The 11,338-nt window shown below is 37.3% G+C and overlaps 1 pseudogene; it reads right to left on the bottom strand.

Moving 5' to 3' along the window:
• Nucleotides 1–5,688: 5,688 nt before the first annotated feature.
• On the bottom strand, nt 5,689–5,875 carry LOC129249548 (U2 spliceosomal RNA; annotated as a pseudogene).
• Nucleotides 5,876–11,338: the final 5,463 nt, after the last annotated feature.

Genomic DNA, 11,338 nt, shown 5'->3' on the forward strand with positions numbered 1-11,338 from the left:
ACACCATGTGAAGCCACCTGATCTTTCCAACGCAGAGGAGGCCTTCCTCTTCCTCTGCTACCACCAGCATCGAATACTTTCAAGCCCGGAGCGTTTGTATCCATTCGGACGACATGACCCAGCCAACGTAGCCGCTGGATCTTTATTCGCTGCGCTATGTCTATGTCGTCGTAAAGCTCATACAGCTCATCGTTCCATCGCCTGCGATATTCGCCGTCGTCAACGTGCAAAGGTCCAATAATCTTACGCAGAATCTTTCTGTCAAACACTTCAAGCGTCGCTTCATTGGATGTTGTTATCGTCTACGCTTCTGCGCCATACGTTAGGACGGGCATGATGAGAGCCTTGTAGAGTTTTAGTTTTGTTCGTCGAGAGAGGACTTTACTAATCATTGGTGTTGTGTTAGTTTTGTTTGTCGAGAGAGGACTTTACTGCTCAGTTGCCTACTTAGTCCAAAGTAGCACTTGTTGGCTAGAGAGATTCTACGTAGGATTTCAAGGTTGACATTGTTATCGGTGTTAATGCTGGTTCCTAAATAGACGAAGTCTTTTACAACCTCGAAATCATAGCTGTCTACAGTGACGTGGGTGTCGATACGCGAGTGTGCCGAGTGTTTGTTTGAAGACAGGAGGTACTTCGTTTTGTCCTCGCTCACCACCAGACCCATTCGCTTTGCCTTTTCATCCAGTTTGGAGAAGGCAGAACTAACAGCGCGTTTGTTAAGGCCGATGATATCGATCAAGGATACATAGCTCCGATTATAAAGTTTCAAAAAGCCGAGCCAAGGAGCACCAAGAGATTTGGTGGCTCCTAAAACACTCAGGCTAAAAAGCCAAGTGTTTTTAGGGCTCTGGAAAGAGGGTAGATAGTCAATGAGGAAAGGAGAAAAGTATCAGAAGAAAGAGATAGGCAAGAATAGAGACAGAGACGAAGGTAGTTAGTCCTGTGAGAGTTTTCCAGACTCTGGGAATATCCTCCAGCTTTAGAGAGCGAATCTTACTCATTCTCATGGCATCGGAACCCAAAATTCGTAGCCTTGCTCTCGCAAAGTGTTCAGCGCTATCCACAGAGAAAGTGTTCAGCGCTATCCGCCTTCTCCAAGCACGAGAGGCACATCGGGTCCTTAATGACTCCAATGCTGGTCATATGCTGACCCCTTGCGTTGTGTCCTGCAATAATACCGACCGTCAACCGAATGTCTTTTCTTCCCAGTTTTAGTAGAACGGGTATATTCAGAAACGCAGTATAAATGCGCAGTAATTGCAGCACTGGCAACACTTGCAATGTGACAAGTGATGCAATTGATAGATTTGTTGACGATTTGCAAAAAGATTTGTTGCATTTATGAACGCGTTTTACACTAAAATGGAAGTATTATTGAGTTTAGTTGTTGACGATATATTTGAAGTAAAAAGAGATAGTTTTTTGCTAAATTTAAGAAAAAAAAGACGTGTAAAGCTAAAAAGAAGATCACATATAGTAAGATGTTCATTAAAACGAAAAATTCCCAAAAATAAATCTTTTTTTCCTAGTCGCTAATGCTTTTTAATTTATTGTGATTGTAATTCATTCCTTTTCCAATTTTCAAAAAAAAAAAAAAATCTTTTTTTGAAACAATTAGAAAATTTTCTAATTTTTCAAGAAAAATTTAATAAAATATGGTTTTAATAACGTATATTTAATATATCTTTGCATTAAAAGCTAAAAAAATTAGTTTTATACTCACTTTTCATCAGACATCGTACTAGCGTAATCAGCGGCAGTGTGAAAATTTTTGCTGGAAATAATGCACGACTTTTGATACAAAAATGGCGTTTTGGAACGCGCTGCATTTGCAGTACTGCCATATTTGCATTTCTGAACGCATTGCCAACACTGCAAAAGTACGTTGCGCATTATACTACGTTATTGAATATACCCAAAGTTTGACAGTTTTCAGTTCGGACTTGTCACAAAACACTTTGCAGTTCTGCAGCGTTCTAGACCGGACCATCGCTCTTTATGTAGATTGCCTACATAATCGCTGATCCAATTCATGATTATTAGGCCTGGCCCTTGTGGTGGAGCCGCTGATCTACGTTTGGCCAATTCATCGGCCATTTCATTTCCTTGAACACCGGAGTCTCCAAGAACCCATATAAGTACAAGCCTGTTCTGACTTTCGACTGAATTAAACTTCTTCTTAGATTCTTGAACAATTTTTCAGGTTTACTTCGCGTTCTCGAGGGCCTTCAGTGCAGCCTGATTGTCACTGAAAACTCCAATCTGTTTCTCGCTCCATCTCCTCTCGATTATCCATTCGGCTACTTTCAGGATGGCAAAAATTTCCTATTGGAAAACAGTGGCCATTTGCCCCATAGCGTAGTGATACTTATTACTATGGTTTAAGTACCATCCGGCTCCAGACTCTATTTCATTCTCGGACCTATCGGTAATGGAAATATTCGTCAAACCTTCCTGAATGCATTCTGGATTGCATCTGACATCAAATTTCCTTCCAAATGAAACTATGGGTATCAGGTCGTCTTTAGATGTCAAAAACAGTGGATACAGCACAGATAGCAACTTAAAGATTTCTCTGTGTTCCGAAGTTCCGTCTTCGTGTCAGAAACCATATTTATGGAGTCTACACATTGCTTTTATTACTTCCTGTTGGATTTTAGAATCAAGCATAGCATTTACAGCATCGCCGGAGGTTGTACTCCTGGTGTCCGTAATGCATAAACATACACTTCTTTGCAACCTGTATAGTTCCCGGATTGTGGACTTAAAAAATCGAAATACTTACAAAGGTTCCTGAAAATTTGTGTCCAAATATGTTGCTAATTTTTTAGCTACGATATGGTTACACAAATTTGCACTAAAATAATTTGTTTCAGTCGACTTCGCATTCAAAACATCAAATTTTATCCATGTAATTATTTTTACTCTTCTTATTTTATTTATGCACCAAAATGCCAATTTGAATGCAATTTAAATTTATAAATAAGCGCGATTGGCTTAATCATTTCGATCAGACGGTGTAAAGTTAATTCGTTTACCGGAACGAGTATATCACAAATACATACATACATACATATCAAGTGTGAGCTTAACAGTGTCCCAGGTTGAAAACGAAATAAGTAAATTTTAAGGATAATTGAATTGAATAGCGTCTCTGATGGTCAGAATGGATGACAACAGAATTCCAAAGAAGGCTTTTAACTGTCACATTTTGGGTAACAGAAAGCGCGGATGGCCACCAAGAAGGTGGGCGGTTGACATGGAAGACGACCTGCGTAGCGTGAACGCTCGAAAAAACCATGCAACGAACCGATGCGTATGAAGCGCAATAGTAAAAGAAGCATTGGTTGACACCCGACAAATTTCTTGTTTCATGTACAATTTTAGGAGTTAATTTATCACAACAAAATTAAAGGGGTGTTTACATCTGTGACAATTTTCTAAAACTTTGCTTTGTAACTGATAACTTTATGTGACTATGTAAATCCATAGCCATCGAATATCAAGCGGTTGTATGGTAGGTTTCGATATTTATCAGGGATCAAAATTGTAGTCCGAAAAAGTGGAGCTCCACTTATTTGCATAATACACGACTTTTTGGGAACATACTATTGTGGGAAAAAGTAAGGTGAATTTATTTGTCAAACTTCGCGGGATTAAAATTTCGCTCTAGTTATTTTTTTCATGAGTTGGCAGCACTGTTAATAATATCTGGGCCAACTTTCATGTATCAAATTTTGTGTCAAAAGCGAAATTAAGTGCGCGGATGCATTCCGAATGTTGACTGTGTCATACGGAGAAGCTACTTTGGACCAAAGCAACATTTATCGGTGGTACAAAATGTTCTCAGAAGGCCGAGAAGATGTGAACGACGGAAAGTGTGCCGGACGCCCGAGCACTTATACAATAGACGAAAAAATTGATGAAGTGAAGAAAATTGTATTGGCCAATCGTCGAATCACCGTTAGAGAAATTGCTGAGGACCTACACATGTCGAGTGGCGCGTGCCATTCGATTTTTTTCAACGATTTTGGCATGAGACGGGTCGCTGCAAAATTCGTACCAAAACTGCTCAATTTCGACCAAAAGCAGCATCGCCTGAGCATTGCTTATGAGATGTTGGACTATGTCCGCGACGACCCAAATTCGGATCCATAGGGTCATAACTGGTGACAAATAGTGGAAACCAAAGCTCAATCATCTCAATGGAAGCTGCCGCACGAACCAAAACCGAAAAAAGCGCGCCAAGTTCGGTCAAATGTAAAAGTTTTGCTTACCGTTTTCTTCGATTGCAGGGGCGTTGAGCATCATGAGTTCTTGCCACAGGGTAAAACGGTTAATAAGGAAAATTACCTGCAAGTATGTGCAATTTGCCCGAAACAATCCGCTAGAAACTCCCGGATTTGTGGAAAAACAAAAATTGGCTTTGCATCACGATAACGCCATTGCTCACACATCGTTGCTTGTGCGCGACTGTTTGACCAAAATCAACACACTAATTATGCCATAGCCACCGTATTTCCCAGATCCGGCCCCCTGTGACTTTTCCTTGTTCCCGAAACTGAAGAGGCCCATGAAAGGACGACGCTACGCTACGATTGACGAGATAAAGACGGTATCAAGGAAGGAGCTGACTAAGATAAAAAAAAAAAATACCAGTCTAACGGTTAGACTTGATAGAAGTGAAACCTTCCGTAAAACAAACTGAGAGAGAATAAGACGAAAGCAGCATTAGGAGCGGGATAATTATAGGTTCATTATAATATTGCTATAAAGTTCATATTTTATTTTCTTCATTTTATCATTATTCATCCTCAATGTTTTCAATTTCAACAAATCGCACCCTAAATACAAAAGGGCCACAACTCAAAATACCAAGATTTTCAGGAGAGACGAAAAACGTTTTATGTAAAAATTATTGTAATATTTAAAGAAAATATTGTTCCATCATGAAAATATACAACATTGAAGAAGGTTCTACTATATTTTTCTCAATTTTATTTTATGTTTGCGAAAATAAAACAAAATTTTGATTTATGACTCTTTAACTGAAATTTTTTCGATTAAGTAGTGATATTTTCTTAAGTTGTGCCTTTTTAACTGATAAAATGTTTTAATTTTATAAGTTCCCTAACCTAATTGAACTCACTTTTCACAACTAAAGAGGCACAATGCAAAATAATATACCACGAAATTTATCACTTTTTACAGTTATAGAGGCAGAACTCAAAATAAAACTCTTTATGTGTAATAAAAGTAATCAGCTGTTCTTGAGCCCATTAACGCAACTAAAAATAATTCTCTTTAATTGATCGTGCAAAAGCAACACACTTGACATAAAAATAGACATAACTGTATTTTTCCAGTTAAAGAAGATAGTTATGTGAACGAAATATTTGCAGCAGTTAGAAATGTGTACTCTGAATTAATTTATGCAAAAAACTCAGTTTTGGAAAATTTTGAGTTGTGACCCTTTTGTATTTAGGGTGCGAAATGATACGAGTGGTTTATGATAGATAAAATATGATACAAATGCTTTGGTTTCGATGTTGTCAAAAAAAAATACCCAAACGGACCGAAGAAACAGACTTACAAATTTCTTCCATTTTCGTCCACTTGTATTCATATAAAAATTTATGCCTCTTCCCACCAAAGCTAAATGTATTAGTATATTTTTTCTTGTATTTATTCAAGGCTGAAATCCCGGCGGTAATGTAATACCGGGTCAACCCGTGGCAGAGAAGGAGCAAGCCGCCCCTAAAACACTCCGCCCATTTCCAAAAATTAGTTTAACATTTGTTGTCCTCCGATGGAGGATCTATCAGATGTTAAGCTGATAACCACACTACCTAGTCAATACATTTTAAATAATAAACCTAATAAACCCTTTTGAGAATTACACGCTCACAAAAATTATTTATATCAACATATAATATAACGCTTCGTAACTAAATAACTTTTAGGCCAACAACGACAGCATGGCGCGGTAGCCGAGCGACTAGAAATGTGAGCTTCCGATCCAAAATCCTCGGTTCGAATCACAAGAAAAAATAAAAGTTATTTTTATTTAGTTCGTCGCTACTTTTATATCAACATATAATATAACGCTTCGTAGCCAAGTAGGTCGCTTTTTTCGTTTCACTTTTCCTCAAATCACTCCCAACGATTCTAAAGAAGTTTTCACTTCAAAAAATAATTTTTTGCAGAGCTTCGAAGATAGGAAAAAACGTTGGCACAAGGGCATAACATCTCATGGGGACTACTTTGAAGGGGACAAAATAGATATTAATGAATAAATAAATAATATTTGAAAAAACATAAAATTCGCGATACTTTTTGAACACATCTCGTTTATAAATGACAAATCTGGTTTAATTAGGGGGGTAAACATCTAGAGCGGACATTTTGTCATTCGCATGGAATCATTAACTTAAATGTAAAGTGCAACATACCAGACATGGAGGTAGAATACGAGCTTGTATGAAAAAGTACTTCCATTCCATTTTCATTGATATACAAGTGGTAAGCCAAGATTGAAACATGAAGTGCTGACTAGAGCTTCTTGAGCTGCCGGTCTAAAACCTTAAGATACCTATTTTGTAGACGCCTAGAAATCCGGAAGAGAAGAGCAGAGATTTTATAATAGTCTGAGGGATGCAGCAATTCCACAAATTCATCCACTCTGCGCACTCGAATAGATTCGTTTAGTATCCTAATGCGTTCAAGTAAAGAAAGAACGTGTGCTCGTATAAACCATCGGCCATCGGCCATCGTTATAGCAGAAGCTTGATAAGTTCACAATATTTCGCAGAAATTTTACTACATACCAAGAGCTAGAAACAAACCACTGTGCAGGCTGAACGCTGCTTTCTAATAGTGCCATATTTGCATATTTCTATTGTATGTGCAAATGTGCATGTGTTAGTGTGTGATACTAAATTGTATACCATTAGAATATTCATTGAGCGGCCTTTAAAGTCACACACGAGGTCAACATTTTTATTATACATTAAAATTCGTACATTTTCTAGATGATTACATTCATTGATTACATAAAGCGAATGCATGCAAATTAATACAAAAAATGTCCGCAGTTACGGTTAGAGATTTCGTTCATGCGGCCCATAATATTATGTCTGCATTGCATGGTGGCTTGTTTAATAACGTATGTTATTAAATTAGTTGCAATTTGCATAAATTTTGCACTAATTCTCGCGCAAATATAGTTTTTTTTTTCTATTTCGATTTATGTCAACCAATGAATGTAGTTATGTATGTATCGACATGTGTACTATAGATACAAGTACAGGGGGAAATAGTAATTTTTCAAAATCCCTACCAGAACCAACAGAGGTGTTTTGCAGTTAGGATAAAACCGGCCATGCATTTTATGCATCAATAGTTATAAGCCCTTGCGCAAAATACATGCTTACATATTACAAATACATAACTCACACATACATACATATCTACTCGTAAAAAAAGTATAAGAATGTATGCATTTATCTTAACCCAACAAACCATACGTATCAAAATAGGGACTTCACTGATTTATGCGCGTAAAATTTTCAAAAATTATCTGAAATCACTCATCGCCTTTTTGTGTTAAACAGATTCATTAGAAATTGTCCTAAATGAGCTCCTGAAGGGAGTATTTTCCGATTCTCGTACCTGTACACAAATAAGATCCCCCTCAATTCGCCTCAATAAAGTACTCGGATCTACAATAAAATTAATATTTAGTCGGCCAGCCTTTATTTTCTCTCACAACATTCAGTCTGCTTGGCATGGATTCGATCAGCTTCTTGCATATTAAAGAATCTATGATATTTCACGCCACTCTTTCTTAATGGCATTTTCTAGGTCTTTTTCAGTTGGGTTTCTAAATGAGCCCACAGATGTTCAATTACATTGATGTCTCGAGATTGTGGAGGTTTTTCAAGTATTTTAGAGCAGTTCTATGTACATAAGCAATTGACGAACATCAAGTGCCTCATGCTTGGGATCGTTGTCTTGATAGTACTGGAAATTGTCCTTAACTCCCAAATTTTAAGCACCAAATTTTCTTTCATAATTATTAGGTATTGTTTGTGGACCAAATTGTCGTTAATGAAGCACAAATTTCCGGTGCCAGCAGCGGACATACAACCCCATTGACGCTTTGTGAATTTTATTCTCTCAATCTCGTTGATGAAAGATTTTTTCGTGCAACTCTTCCATTATAATAATTCTTTCGCAACACTATACGTACACTTTCGGGCTTGCTTAGGAGCGCTCAAATTTGGATTTTTCTTCATTCAAAAATTACATTTCAATGTTTTGAAAACCTTGAGAAACTGCTTCGGTAATAATAATCTAAAGAAACCTCTGACAGCCGTTTATGAGTGGTATGAATGCTTCAGAAGAGACCGTTAGTCCATCGAGGATGACATAGAGAGAACGTAGTGGCAGGCCGTCAACATCGGAAACTGATGAAAATCGCCTATGGATACGTTTAGGTCATTGTGATTAATATTTAAGTTTTCGCCGTATTGCTGCGAAATTGGATCCAAAGGACCATGCAAAAGCGAACCACATCGATATCGCGAAAGACATGATTTCCAAGGTTGTAAACGAAACGTGGGTTTATGAGTACGACACGCAACCCAGGCAGCAGGCGAGTGAGTGGAGAGCTCACAATGAACTAGGACAAAAAGAGCCATGTCGTTTTCAGTCAAAAAGGGAGCGATACTCACGTTTTTTTGGATTACAACGGTATTGTACACCACGAATTTTCGCCAGTTTGCCAGAAGGTCAGAGAGTTATCAAGGACTATTATTTGGGAGTTATGAGACGTTTACCTGAACCGATTCGCCAAACAAGAAAAGATTTGTGGAGAAAAAACTCGTAGATTTTGCACCATGAGAACGCTCCGTCGCACACTGCCATCAGTGTTCGTGAATTTTTGACCAAGATCGCAAAGAATACTATCCAACAGCCATCGAATTCACCCGTTAGGGCTCCCTGCGATTTTTTTGTTTTTCTATTTGATTGAGTCAAAAAACTATTAAAGGGAAAACAAAAATATTGCAATATAAATTTATAAACCCACAGCGGCTTGAAACTGTAGGTGCCTCCATTTGTGAAACAACATTAAGACCCACCTCACATATAGGAGGAGGAGCTCAGCGAAACAATCACAAAGGGTGTACGTGCCATTTATGTATGTATATATGTAAATCATTCGACAATCGTGTCTACAATATTTGTCGTTCGCACTTGTTCTTGAACCTCTATGTTGACTATCAAGCTAAGAAATTAAGTCCTCAGCCAAGTCTGGAGTTAAGGGGAATAGGTTTTAGATACTGTAATTTCACCGTTTTAATTAAAACCACTAATTCTTGTTTTCTCGTTTGAGTTAACCATCAAAATTGTTGTCGATTAGAATGCGATAATGCGAATAATAACATTGCGAATATCGTTAAAATACGTTAGTGAATTCCACAACTGGGTTTAACGCAGGACTATGATTATGCGGCACACAGTGCTGTTGACGATGAGTCTTTCTAAGGAGGCTGGGTCTCTAATTAAAGAAGGCGGTCCGTGTGTGATAGAAATGGTCTTGCAATTACACCCTGAGCATGCTTGGGATATTTTTGCGCTCTGTACGCAGCAGACACTGCGTGCTGAAAGGTTAATTTGTTTAGAAGCTGCGAGGAGTTTTCGGTTCGATTGAATGAAAAATTTGTATATGAAATGTTTCTATGCATTTATTATTTATTTTATTTATTTATTTAATGCTATGACAAAATAGTTGCCAAATATATTTATCGAAAGAAAATATGTCGTATATTGATTTAACCTTGTCAAAAACTGTATTAATGCTTTATGCAGATGCATTATTATGGGGGCAATAACTTTTGTTTATCCAGGAAAAAATGTTTCTAAAAGCTTAAAATTTTTCTCAAATTCTTCCAATCCTCAGAGAAAGCACACTTGTGCCCTAACTTATTTTACAAAAATTTTGCTAGAGTACTTCCTTTAGCCTTTCAAAACACTAGAATGCTGTACGGCTTGTACGAATGCTGAGTTTTGAAACGACACAACAACAAAGCGAAAATGAAAAGGTACTACCAACATTTGCAAAATATGCAACGGCAGAACAAAAGCTTATTTTCGGAATGAATTGCAGTATAACAAATGCAACCCTGTGTCAGTTGCTACTTTTTCAGCTTAACTGTTTAATTTATTATATAATTCAGTATTCAGTTCATTCAATGTAGGTATAATACAGTATACGATTTTAGCGCTTCATTTCATATCTGCAGTATGCAAAATTTCCATATTTATTTATAATCAAATTTTTTTGTCTCAAAATACTCTCTCCATATCTCTGTTTAATTGAAAAAATCTAGCAGAGGAAACCTCTAAAAGCAGGCTGAGAGAGGCTGCAGATAGACAAAACTGATGTTACCTGTCATGGCCGCCCGACTGTCGCAGCTCCTCTTGTCACTAAGCAGAGGTGACTGTAGGAAGCTGGTTGGACTGATGACAGGCCACTTTCTATGCGCAAAACACATGAAAAGGTAGGCATCTCAGACAGTGTACTCTGCCCAGCTTGTTAAGATGAGGATGAGACGGCGGACCACTTCCGATATGTCTCCCCGCCTTCGCTCTAATCAGGCTTGAGGTCTTTGTCACTGATGTGTTAGGAAGCGACCGCCTTGGCTCCTTGGCACCACAAGATCTACTCAGATTTCTTCGCAGGTTGAGTAGATTTAAAGAAAATTAAAAAGGGAATTCGAGTTTATTGTGTCTGAGTGCTATGCTTGCTAGTCTGTTCCGACGAAAAAAAAACCGTTTATAATTTTTGTATTGTTCTCAAATGGTTTAATAAAATTCTTTAAAGCTCAAAGTTTCTAAGAGCTCCATATTTGGTTTGCTGGGAATTTATTGGTTGTTAGAGAATTTTCAACTATTTTGTTAATTTTCTATGTTTTTCACATTATTACAAAATATTTTATTTTATAGTGTTCATATAATTCTTACACACTCATGAATTAAAGCAGATACAGTCATTATCCATTGAATTGTGACCGATTATGCGTAGTGCGTTTTTTGCATTAAGGGAGGACAACAAAATACCTCAATTCTATGCAGTTAAAAAATTAGAAAGTATTGAAAAATTCTGTACTTTGAAAATATAAATTAAAATATAAACTTTGCCGAAGGAACCATACCTCTAAAACGAATTCTGACGTCCCCCAATTTGGGTCGAACTTTTTAGTTTCTTTTCTATAACTCACTTAAGTTAATTTTTTCATTTACATATGTTCTGACTAAATAAATTTCTTAA

Source organism: Anastrepha obliqua, chromosome 5 (genome assembly GCF_027943255.1).
Source record: "Anastrepha obliqua isolate idAnaObli1 chromosome 5, idAnaObli1_1.0, whole genome shotgun sequence".
Taxonomy (NCBI): domain Eukaryota; kingdom Metazoa; phylum Arthropoda; class Insecta; order Diptera; family Tephritidae; genus Anastrepha; species Anastrepha obliqua.